We start from the raw sequence: 12784 nt of genomic DNA on the forward strand, positions 1-12784 counted from the left end.
GGAAGCCGGGTCAGCCTCTTAAATATTTCGTTCAGTGTAATTAGTAGGAGTCTACGTGGAAGCACAAGGATCTGGCTTTGGTTCAGGAGATTTGTGTCAGCTATTTTGGGTGCTTAGAGGCCTCTTTCACTTCTGGATTTGGTGCTGCATTCCACAGAATTGAGGTAGTCAGACCCTGACCTCCAGTTAGGAGAGGTGTAACTACGGTGCTTTTACACCGCCGAAAGAACTGTTTCGTTTTCCCTCTTCTTGCTTAGTTCTCTTATCTCTCTGTAACCAGTTTTCTATGATATCATGTATAGATTCATCCTCACCACCGACCCACACACCATGACATAAATTCAGACACACAGCCTAGCTGGGAGTGGCTCAGTGGTTGAGCATTGGCCTAGGATCCAGGAGATCGCAGTTTGATTCCTGGTCAGGGCACAGGTCCGGGATACCGGGCTCGACCCCCACTGGGGAGCGTGCAAGAGGCAGCCGATCAATGACTCTCTCATCATTGATGTTTCTATCTCTCCCTCTCCTCCCGCTTCCTCTCTCTGAAATCAATAAAAATATATTAAAAAAAAAAAAAGACACAAAAAATCTTGATTGTAATTTTTCAACAGAGATATTCCTTGCATTCCCTCCTTTAAGGATTTAGGGACTGTTCTAAAAGGGCCCTTAATTAACATAGTGAGAGGCTTCTAGCCCCTCATACTGACTGTGGGAGCCTAGAATGTAAGATCCAGTCATAAGGATATGGATGGTTTATCTAAACAGTAGGTAATTGAATGAGGATATGCATAGCATTGTGTTTCAAGTCTGCATTTTAAGTTCGACCATTTGAATTTAGGTGTATTGCATAATTTCTCTGGATCTCAATTTCATCATCTGTAAAATAAGAGTAAATCCTGATGCAAGGAGTCAATGTAATAATGCATATAAAGCATTCAGCACAGACCCTGGTGCAAAGTAAGTATCCATGAAATGGTAGATGGTGATGCAGGTTAGAGAAACCAGTCCTGGGAGATTTAAGACTAGCAGGATCTGAATTCATTAGGACAAAGGAGAAGACAGTTGTTGTTAGGAGATGGGAAGTAGAGGTTCCTAGAAGAGGGTTGGTTGTTTGGGTAGAGTGGGTTCTAGACTACAGGCTGGATCTTGAATTATCCAGTGAGAGCAACTCCTAGGATCTGATCAGTCTAGGCTGGGTTTGAGGTGGAGAGAGGGCAGATAATCTGGGAGGCTGAGGTGTTTGTTACCTTCTTCAAGGACCTCAGCTAAGTCTGAAACTTTAACTTTCATATAAAGCAATTCTCTAGCCTTTTTCATCCCACTTCTCCTTTCCAACACATCTTTGTGATGAATTGAACATGGCCAGAAATTCTTTGATACTCCTTCCCTGGACAGGTGGGGTCTATTTCCCCTTTTCCTTTATTTTGCCTAGCTTTTGACTCAGTTGACCAACAGAGTACAGCAGAAGTGACACTGTGCAAGTTCTGGGCCCAACTTTTAAGAGGATTTGCAGCTTTCACTTTTTTCTCTTGTGACCCTGAACCACTATGAAAGAAGTCCAGTCCCCCTACTAGAGAAAGCACATACAAAGGCCTTGAGACTACAAGGAAAGAGAAAGGTACCCAGCTGAGTCCAGTCTTTCCACCATCTCAGGCAAGATAGCATGCATATGAGAAAAGCTATCTTGGACTGTCCAGCCAGCTTAGCCACCAGCTGAATACTACTAGGTAACTCCAGTCTACCACATGGAGTAGAAGAATCAGCTAAGCCTTCTCCAAATTTCTGACCCACAAAATTCTGACATACATTAAAATGGCTCTAGTTTTAGGCTGCTAAATTTTAGGGTGGTTTATTATATAGCAATAGATTACAGAACCAAATAAGAACAAAATAAAATTTATTTGCAATATTTTGAATGGGCACAAGGAATTTCAGGGCTCCCCATTATTTCTGCATCAAAATATTCATAAAGATAATTATTGGAACATGGGATATAGTCAATTACTGTTACTGATTAAAGTTCAAGTGATCTAGGAAGGCATTTGACTTAAACTCATCTCACTCCTACAAGAGAGGACTCTACTAATTAAAATTATTTCATGTTTAGATGGAAACACTGAATATTGGGAGAGGGTAGAAGGGATTTTGTCTGAAAGGACTGAAAGGAGGACAGCAAAACATAGTTTCCAGAACCTGAGTCTGGTTTAGAGCCTGGTCTATTTTCCTTCAATCATAAGTACACAAATAAAAGCTCTGTCCAAGGTGCCCTGGAGGAGCCAGCCATATACACAGCCTAGGATGTACTGACATCATCCCCAGCACTTAGGACCCCAAATCGGGAAAATTGAGTAATGGAGAAGTTTCTTGCTCAGGTCACCCAACATGTCAGTAGAGTTGAAATTCAGATCCTGGCTCTCCTGGGCTCTTTTCCGAGGGATTTTTCTACTGTACCATGATGTTTCCTCTATCCTTGTTGCTGAGGTCAGAGCACACTTAAATAATGTTTATCTTGCAGTTCTCTGGAACCCTAAATCCCAGAGGTTCCGCTTGTTTTCTCCCCTCTCCCCCATTGCTTTTCAGAGAGAGTGGAAGAGAGACAGAAACATCAATGTGAGAGAGACACATTGATTGGTCACCTCCCACTCGAGCACCTTCTGGGTGAGGAATTGAGCCTGCAACCAAGGTACTTGCCTTTGGCTGGGATCAAACTCAGGACCCTTCAGTCCATGGGGCAACATTCTAACCACTGAGCCAAACCGGCTAGGGCATAGCTTGTTTTTCTGAGTTCCCTCCCATCACCCTGAGATGGTGAGAAAGGAGCAGGCATGATTCACTATCTTTGACAAAAATGCAAACTGAGCACAGAGAAGTGGGCTTGAACAGAGCTCAGAGTTCAGAAAGAGACATTCTGATGTGGTGAGAATTTCAAAGGGGTCAGTTGTCTGTCCTCAGGCAGTTACATTCTAATGGGAAGATGGTATCTGCTTCCACTCGGTGGTTGGAGAAGCCACGGCTAAGCAAGCTATGGGCAACTGCAATGTAATTCTGGTCCTAGAGGCAGGGAGAGTAGAGAGGCGCTAGTCAAAGAAGGCCTCTTGGGGGAGGTGATAGGCACAAATTGGAAAGGGGTGAGAGAGAAGATTTAGGAACAAATGTTTTGTGCAAAGTTTCCATATTCATGTTTAAGACATGATAAGAAAATTGCCAGAGATAGCACACTGCCCTGGCTGAGGAGGCAGGACAGGTGTGATTAGAAAAGCAGAGGAAGAGAAAGTTGAATTATTAATGGCCAGAGGCCTGGGCTCTTAGGACTTTCATCTCTGGACCTGGAGTATGAGGCCCTGGTCCCAAGGTCAAACCTCCAGCTCTTTCCAATGTCATCTATGCTCCCAACTCCCATCTGTGTCTCCTGCCTCAGCAATAATCTCAACAGCATCCCTAATAGCTGCCATTTGTCAAGTGTTTCCTATGTGCTGGGCACTGCATGGAGCTCTTTACATGCATATTCTCACACGACCCTCCTGGAAACACTACAGGGAATCTGCACTTTATAGATGAAGAGACTGTGGAACTGTGACACAGAGCTGGGAGCCAGTTGAGAGAAGTCTGACAACTTACCCCATGAGCCCCTTGTCATTCATAAGTAGAAGAGCTGAGGAGGAGCCCCAGGCTGTTGGCCTTAGTCTGTGTTTTTACCTTCATCTGCATGGGCTCCCAGTTTTGGAAGGGATCTCATGCAGGACTGGCTGCATAATTTGCTGGACCCAGTGCAAAAGGAAAATGTTCATATATGATAAAGAATTTCAAGATGACGACAGGATCCTATGCCACTGTAGGGACCGCCTCCCTAGAAACCCTGGCCTGATTATGTGGTTACTGCAGAGACACAAGAGGGTGAGACACGCTGGGCTTGAGTGCTCTCAGCCCTGCCATTACGCCTCTCCTCGCCTTGGGTAAATCTCTCATCACCCTCATTCAGGAAGAACAGGAAGGAGGGAAGGACAAGGAATTGGCCTTGTCAGTGGGGAGAGAAGGTAAAGCTGTCCTTTGACTGATCTGTCCTCAAAGGACCCCTAGCACCCAGAAACCTCAGGGAAAGCTGCCCTCAGGTGAGGTTTCTGCTGCATCCAGCCAGGGTAGCATACTGTATAGATACACATCCATATAATAAGGCATGAAGTTGGTTAATAATCTGGGGATACCTGCTTCTTCAGTGCTCTTGAAGTCCCTATTTATTGGAGGAGCTCTTTCTGTGTGCCCAGCACTCTGCAAGCTGATGAGGGGAGAAGACAGTAAGTGAAGAGAAAGTCAAAGTTCTTGCCCTCGAGGAATTTTTGCACTCTAGTTGGGGATACAAGATATGTAAACATTAATTAATTAAAAGACAATGCCAAATAATAAGTACACTGTCAATTAAACATGCTGAGCAAGTGTCAAAATATAGGCCACAAATGTGCTATGTGCTGTCTGCAAGAGGAGAGGCCAGGGTGGCTTGAATGAGTTAGCATGCAGAACTTCCCAAAAGAGTTGTGTTTGAGTTGGACCTTGAACAGTGAGTAGGAATCTGCAGAGGGGAAGAGGCAAGTCAGAGGTGGTGTGGAAAGCAGGTGGGAACATTAACAAGGTGAGAAGGGAGGGCAAGCATAGTGACTGTGTGAGTCTAGGAGGTGACAAGACAGGCTGAGCCATGGGTGGGTGCTGGCAGACTCGGATTTCAGCCTGGTTCTGCAGGGAACTAGGTGTGTTATCTTAGACACAGCTTAGCATTTCTGATCCTCGATTGTCTCATAATATGATAATATCCGCCATTCAAGGTTAGGCTAAAGATTAAATGCAAGTAAAGTGACATAGAGCCTGGCACAGAGTAGAGCTCCAAAAAAAGTTAGCTAGTATTACAATTATTTTGAAGATAAACTTGCATGGGTGAGGAGGATTAGATTATGAAACAGTCTTGCATCAACACTGGCTCCAATCCTTTTTAGTTGGGCTGATTTGGACAATTTACCTAACCTCCCTTGAGACCCAGTTTCTTAATGTCACCTACCTCATGGGGGGGGGGGGGGTTGCCAAGATAAAATGATAACAGAAATGTAAAACACTTAGGGCAGCGGTTGGTACCTAAGGAGAACTAATAAATGCTAGCTATTGTTATAGTTGATCCTACCCAAATCCTGCAAGGGTTTTTATCTTTCACTTACTGTTGTTAAGGAAACAAAGGCTCAGAGCTTAAGAAAATTGCTCAAGGCTACCCAGCCAGTCACTGGTGAGCCAGAACTTCATCCTTTCTATGAAGCAAAAACAGAAACAGTCCAGACTGCCTTCCTCCTCCCCCAGGTGGAAATTAATTTCTCTGATTCTAAAGCTCTCTGTTTTCTAGTATAACATTTATTATAGTCTCACTTAGACTGTGGCAACTCCCTCTAAGGCTGGTGTCTAATTCGCCTTTTGTGTACCAGCACCTGACATCGGCCGGCCTCTGGAAGGTGCTCAGGAATGCTTGTCAACTTGAAATGAAATGAGGTGATTGGGATTAGAGCCCTAGAAAAGGCAGGGCTTGATATGAGTCTGTGCCTGGGATGTCAGAGGAAAAGAGTGAAAGAAGACCAGGCCTCCAGTCTGGGTGGCTGGGAGAAGGGCAGGGCTGTTGGCAAAGAACAGGAAGTTGGGAAAGTTGCTAGCTTGGGTTTAAGAAGAAAGTGGGGGGCCCTAGTCGGTTTGGCTCAGTGGTTAGACCGTCAGCCAGCAGACTGAAGGGTCTCGGGTTCGATTCCGGTCAAGGGCACATATGTCGTTTGCAGGCTCGATCAGTGGCCCTGGTTGGGGTGCGTGCGGGAGGCAACCAATCCATGTGTCTCTCTCACATAGATGTTTCTCTCTCCCCCTCCCTCCCTCTCTGAAAAGCAATGGAAAAAATATCCTTGGATAAAAAAAAAAAAGAAGAAAGTGTGGGAAGGGGAGATGCAAAGGTCAGGTTTAGACAAGCTGTATGGAGAGATGGGGGCCATTTAATTAGGATTCTGTGCTGTGAACATGCACTGGCAGCTCCCCAACCCCCTCTCTGAGGATTGGCTTGTGACCTGCCTTCCAGGTCCCTGCCCTGGAGTTGTTTCTAATGGGAGAGACCTAAGACACACCCAGGAAACCACAGTGCTCAGACAAGTTACCTGGCCACTTATCAACGCCCAGAAATGAAAAAGCTGTTTGGTCATTGTGGTGAGGATGAGGAGCCCTGGAGTGAGTGGGGCGAAGAGGGGTCAGTCTAGGTGAGCTTCTTGGAGGAGGAGGAGGAGGAGGAGGAGGAGGTCTAGCTTTGGCCAAGAGGGGGCAGTAGGCTGCAAAGGAGGGGGAGAGAATTGGGAGCGGGGGAGGTGCTGGCTGCAAGGAAGATGAAGCTTCCTGCCCCTGACTGGGATTCTGGGCCTGGTCCCCTAATTCATCTCGGGAGTGCTGGAGGAAGAGCGCATCACAGCTGTTGTGAGGGGGCCCAGAATGAGATCTCTAGGGAAACAAGACAAGAATAACTATTCTAATGCCCAGCACCATTCCATGTTCTGCTACCTTCTCTCCCTGTTGGGGCTTTGCATCGTGGATACCTTTCCCTCCCACTCCCTCTTTTCTCCATTCCCCAACTTTCCACCCAAGCAGATTGTGGGTAAGAGGGACCACCACCTCCCAGCATGTGCCAGGGAGTGGGCTTTGCCAGTTGTCTCCACCCTCACCTCAGCCCATCACGATCCCTTTCTCCTGGTCTGGCAGCAGCCACTTTTGTCCTGACAGACAAATCTGGCATCATCTCTCAGCCCCTACCCCACCCTCCACTTTTCCCCTAGCCCCCACCCCTTCTTCCACGCTCCCTCACAGCACTCACCCCCTCCCTTGAGTGGGTAGACGGTGATAAAATCCCTATACACAAGAAGTGAAGGGGTGAGTGAGGTCAACTCTGGCTCCATCTTGGGCTCTGTCCCCTGGTATCTCCCCAGTCCCCTCTCTGCCTCCCCAGTCCCTCCTCCTTGTTGTGCCTGAGCCCAGCCCCAGCCTTTTCTCCTACTGCTCTCAGCACTACCCTCTGTCCCTGGGATACCCCCCGCCTGCAGGAGGGCACAGAGCTCCCTGAGCTGGCCTGGCCAGGCTGTGAGTTCAGATTCTGGGATTTCCCCAGTTTATAGCCAGCAGGAAGTCTGCCTTGGAGAGGGGAAACCTGATTCTTGGGCTCAGGCCAGATACTAAGCAAGACCAAAGTTCATGGGAGGAGCCTGTTTCCCTGGTCAGCTGGGGACTCCCACTGACCTCTACGATTCAGGTTTAGGGGTTTAGGCCTCAGAGGCCCAGAGAGCAAGGTCAGGATGAAGGCAGAGGGCAAAGGGGGGCTGGAGAGCAGTGGGGTGAGAGAAACTTTATGCTGACCTTCTACTTGCTGGTTATCTGTCCCTTAGCTTGTCCAGCAGTAGGGTGTGGGGATGGGTTCTCTGGACTGTCTGCCCTAACCCAGTGGGGTTTGTGTGCTAGGTGTGGCCTGGGCACACACAGGGTTGGTAAGGGACCTGCAGCAGCAGCACCACCCTCCCCATCCCCCGTGGGAACCCTAGTGTAGCCCCTACAGTAGAGCCGCTATGTGGGTGGAGTCCACACAGGTCTCATCCTGAGACATCCAGAAATTAGGGGCAGGAAGGGAGGATACCTGGAAGCCGGGCTCCTTCTCTGGTGCTTCCGTTTCCCCCGCTCTTGAGCTGTTGCTACTGGAAGGTGATAAACTGTGAATGGGGCTGTGGGGAGTGGCTTCCTTTTCCAGCGGCTCTGCCCAGAGAAGGCCTCCCAGGCACTGCAGACTCTACACCCTTCTCTGAATCTCACCTCTGCCCTTACCCAGTTTGCCCCATTCCCAGGCTCCAAATGAGCCCCTTGGGACCCTTCAGCAGCAAACATCAGGAAAAGAGCAAGAGTCAGCCCCCAGGGAGCAGGACAGACCACACTGGTGATGTCACATTACACACTGCCCCATGCCAGGCCCTCAGGTCATCCCTTCCTCATCTCCCACTCTGCTCCTCAGAATCAGGCTAGGGTCCCCTTTTCAGGGCTCTTCTTGGGGCTGGCATGGGGCAGTGGGAAGAGAAAGAAACTGAGACAAAGGGGGCAAGTACATGGGAAGGAACCACTGGGTGGGCTGAGGTCAGGGTCAGATGGGACCCTGGGGGCAGCACCCTGCAGCCAAGAACAGGGAGTTTTCAGGGGTATAGGGAGAAGCTGTGCATTGGGATAGCACCCCCTGGTGGAAAGTGTTGCAGCCACTACCCAGAGCATAGTGGTTAGGCAATTAGATGTTTTACAGTGTTCCCCCTGGTATTTCCAGTATGCAACTGGCACCATACATAGTTATTGCAATGTTATTGACTATATTTCCTATGCCGTACTTTATATCCCCATGCCTATTTTGTAACTACTGTGTAAGCTCACCTTGCATTCTGCTACATTGCTAAACTCATTTATTATAGTAGTTTTGGGTGGTTGTCCATCCCACCTCCCAGATTTCTTGGGATTTTCTATGTGGGCCATCATATTGCCTGTGATTTAGGAACAGTTTCATTTCTTTCTTTCCAAAGTGGATACCTTGATTTCTTTATTTTGCTTTAGCGTCTTGGGTAAAACTTCCAGTACAATGTTGATAGGAGTCAGAGGAGTGGACATCTTTGCTTTGTTTCCAGTCTTAGGGGAAGAGCATTGTGTCTTTCAGCATTAAGTATGATGTTAGCTGTAGGTTGTGTGTAAATACTCTTAAACAGGTCGAGGATGTTCCGTTTTATTCCTAATTTATTGAGAGTTCTTATCATGAGTGGACATTGTATATTATCCAATATCTCTCTCTCCTTTTTAGTCAATCTTGCCAAGGGTATATCAAACTTCTTAATCTTTTCAAAGAAACATCATCTGCTTTTGTTGCTTTTCTTTATTGTTTCGTCATTTTATATTTTATTTATTTCACCTCTATCTTTATTATTTTCTTCCTTCAACTTACTTTGTTTTATTTCCCTCTTTCTTTTCCCAGGCAAAGCAGCAGATACTCCTCCCAAAGGGACATGAAAAGGAAGGAGTGGTGAGACTTGTGAGGGGCCTGGCAGTTTCCATGGGAAAAAGAAAGGCAGGGATATCTTCTCTGTGAAGCCCAGGAAAACATTCCAAGCACCAGTAGAAATGTGTTGGGGGATCCAGGACGCCTAATGTACCGGCAGCTGGAGATGGCTGTGAGATATACAAGAGACAATAGAGCCTATTTACAAACTTTTCAATTCCATTAAACATAAAAATTAAATAACAACTAAATGCATACCTGCAAAGAGTAGAAAGAAACTTCGCCAAAATAAATATGGTGCGAACAGCTTCAGGCTTTCTGGGTAGACAACCTCCTTGGGTACGTCAACGTTCTACCCAAGGGGGGCCCAAGGCATTTCCAAGGGGGTCCTTCCAATTTCTCATCTAAGACTGTTCTGTGAATACACGGAAAAGGGCACGGCCTTCTTTTCCACTGGTGTCTTCCCCCGCGGATCTGGGGCTCGGCCCTCGGAGTTGCTCTGGCTCCCCTCCCCTTCGGCCGTGCAGGGGCCGGGGACCTGCAGTCCCCCGCGGGAGCCGCTCGTTGGGGCCGCGCTCAGGGCGAGCGGAGGTTCTCGCAGCCCGCAGCGCACGGTGCAGCTGCGGCCCCTGCCGGCCTCAGCGGAGACTCAGAAGCTCGGGTCCAAGGAAAATACCACGAAATGCACCCGACACGACCCAGACATTCGGTCTCACCACCCCACGACTGCGCTAAGAAAGGCGACTGCTTCCTTTTTTTAAGTTAAATGCACTGGGGTGACAACGGTGAAGATGAACATACAGGTCTCAGGTGCGGGTTTCTGTTACAAGACCTGTATACTGCTCGGTGTGCCCACCGCCCAAAGTCAGATCTTCTCCCGTCACCATACATTAGGCCCCCTTCCCTCCCACCCCCTTCCCTTAAGAAACGCCCCCTCCCATTTAAATTGGTTTCTACCGGAGCAGAAACAGGTGGCCCGGTGCGGTCGCACGAGCCGCGGGCAGACCCTGGTGGCCCAGGGCTCGGTGGACGCCGCCCTGCCTTTTACGCGCGGGGCCCGGGGGTGGCCCTGGCGAGGGGGTGGCCGCGCGTGGGCGCAGGGCCCCTGGACTCCGCCTCCCGGTCCGTGTGGGCCGCGCCACCCCGAGGACCGGGTGTCCTGGACCGACCCCCCAGGGGGAGGCGAGAGCGCGGGGACGCGGCGGGAGCAGGAGGGCGCGGGGCCCAAACCTTCCTCCCCTGCAACAGGCCCCGGGGGGACGGGGGGTGGGGTGGGTGGGAAGCGCGTCCCTTCCCTCGGCGTTTGCGGGGAGGAGCTGGCTTCGGGAGGAAACACGGGGCGGTCCGGGTAAAAAGCCTGGCTCACCGGAGGCTGCCCTGCGGTACAGCGCCTGCGGGAGTAAAGGCCATTCCCGCCCTTCCCTTTGCAGGGGTCCTCCCCACCCTCCCGCCGCCGGGGTGCTCCGGGGCTCAGAACAGGCGTGGGGCTTCCTGGGGCTCCCCTCCCCGTCTCTCCCCGTCTCCTTGCTGCCCCCTTCTCCTTCCCGCTTCCTTCGCCTCCTTCGCTACCCCCCGGGCTCACGCCCCTGCGCCCCCGACTCAGCCCTGGCTCGCAGGACCTGGGAGGGGGCGCGCTGTCCCTCAGGGAGGTGGCGGGACGTTTCCCGTCCCTGCGAGAAGCCTCCAATGAGGTCAGAGGTCTTTCAGAATCTCTCGTGTGAAATTACAGACCCCACACCCGGACGATTGCATTACTGTTTCGAAAAGAGACTCCGTCCCAGGTGTGGGAAGAGACTTGGCGCTGTTACATCTAAAAATAAGACGCCACCCTCAGAATCCATTCTGAGCTCAGACTGGCTCCTGATCTGGTAGATCCCTGGATTGTCACATTCCTTTACTGCTTCCCCAGGTATCCTAGGGTCACTCTCACAACCTGTAAAAACCAGCTCTGCTAATTAGGGGAGAAAAAGAAATAGGACCTTAAGGTTGGATACATCAAAAGACTCCAAACATTCAAAATATCTTTAGCACGTCCCCTGACCCCCAGAAATATTTTTCTGAGATCCTGTTGAATGGGACACCCATCCCACTACCCAATTCTGACACCTAAATTGTTACCGTAATTATAATTGTGACCCAGAACTATTGTAATTGATAACAAAGATCCCTGAAAACAAGAACTAAGTTAGGGCTGTAGTTCAGTTTTGAAGATGAGGATCAGTTGGCTTGGAATTAAAGCTTTTCGCCCCAAGATTCAGGTCTGCAGGTCTGCAGTCATCTTCATGGCTTTCAGGTGCTCAATATTCTTACTTGATGTTATCATCATAAGTTCTCACTAGCAGAAGGGCTTTGGAAGCTGTAGTGAAGGGAAATTAGTTTAGTAGTTAAGTAGTCTGTGAAAACCCACTTTTAGGTTTTAAAATATCACACAGCGTATGGACCTTAGGTCTTCTGACCTCTGACAAAGAACTTTCCCCTTCCTGGGAAGTCAATGAAGAGAAAACTCTGGACAGGTGTCTCCTTCAGAACACAACTGAGTGCCTGAAGAATTCCAACTGGTAGAACATATGGAGAATTTCATCTTCAGACAATGGAAATGCCCTGGAGTCAGGGAATAGGTTAGGGAAAGGGCGGTGGTACTCTAGGCCTGCTATGTGCTGCTGGATGAAGTGACCACATAGGCTGGGGAGGGAGGGGAAGACTCAGGATGTCTCTGAACCACCTGTGTTATGGGTAACTGTCGATGATGGGGAGCAGGGGGGTTTGGAAGGGATACAGCTAATACAGCTAAAGACCCCAAACCAAGTGAGCCAGATAGAAATGCTTTAAAAAGCATACGCCAATGCAAGTTTGAGCCTTGACAGAATGCTGGTGCCATTTGTTGTTTCAGTGACCAGGGTACCTGATGTTTAGACCATTCTGCCACAGGCTGAGTCCACATGACATCTACCACTCTCTATCTAGAGTCTGCAGGCATATCTTGACTTGCTGTTAAGGCTTGAGGTTAACTGTTTCTGTCCGTTTCTATCACCAGTCTTCATTGCCTGTCCTACTATGTATCTCCACTTCTCTCAACTCACCCTCTAGTCACTCCCAGTGTCATTATCTTCTCTCCATTAAGGAAATTTAACTCAGTTGAATCTTTTTTTTAAAATAAATATATCTTTATTGATTTCAGAGAGGGGAAAGGAGAGGGAGAGACAGAAACATCAATGATGAGAGAGTCATTGATCGGCCACCTCCTGCACGCCCCCGACTGGGGATCGAGCCCGCAACCCGGGCATGTGCCCTGATCGGGAATTGAACCCCGATCACCTGGATCCTAGGTTGATGCTCAACCGCTGAGCCACACCCAGCCAGGCTCAGTTGAATCTTTAGAGCAGCAAATATGAAGGAGACTGGCTGTGCTGTTTTTGGGAAAGTCCAGAGGCCAGCTATGTAAAAACCCAGTGAAACAGAGATAGAAAACAAAAATTATCCCGTTATAATCATGGCCCTGGACAAAGCCATCTGAGGAGAGTGATTTGCTGTCAGAATGAAGCATATAATGTTTTCATATATAATGAAGTATGTATCTGGCAGAGAAAGAGTGATAGTGGTCCTTATCTCTCGATGTATATTAGAATCATCTGGGGAGCTTAAATATAGATGCTTGGACCCCATACCAGAGATTTTCATTTAACTGGGGTAAAGGTAGTAGATTGGGCATCAATATTTTTA

Source organism: Miniopterus natalensis, chromosome 19 (assembly GCF_054644295.1).
Source record: "Miniopterus natalensis isolate mMinNat1 chromosome 19, mMinNat1.hap1, whole genome shotgun sequence".
Taxonomy (NCBI): domain Eukaryota; kingdom Metazoa; phylum Chordata; class Mammalia; order Chiroptera; family Miniopteridae; genus Miniopterus; species Miniopterus natalensis.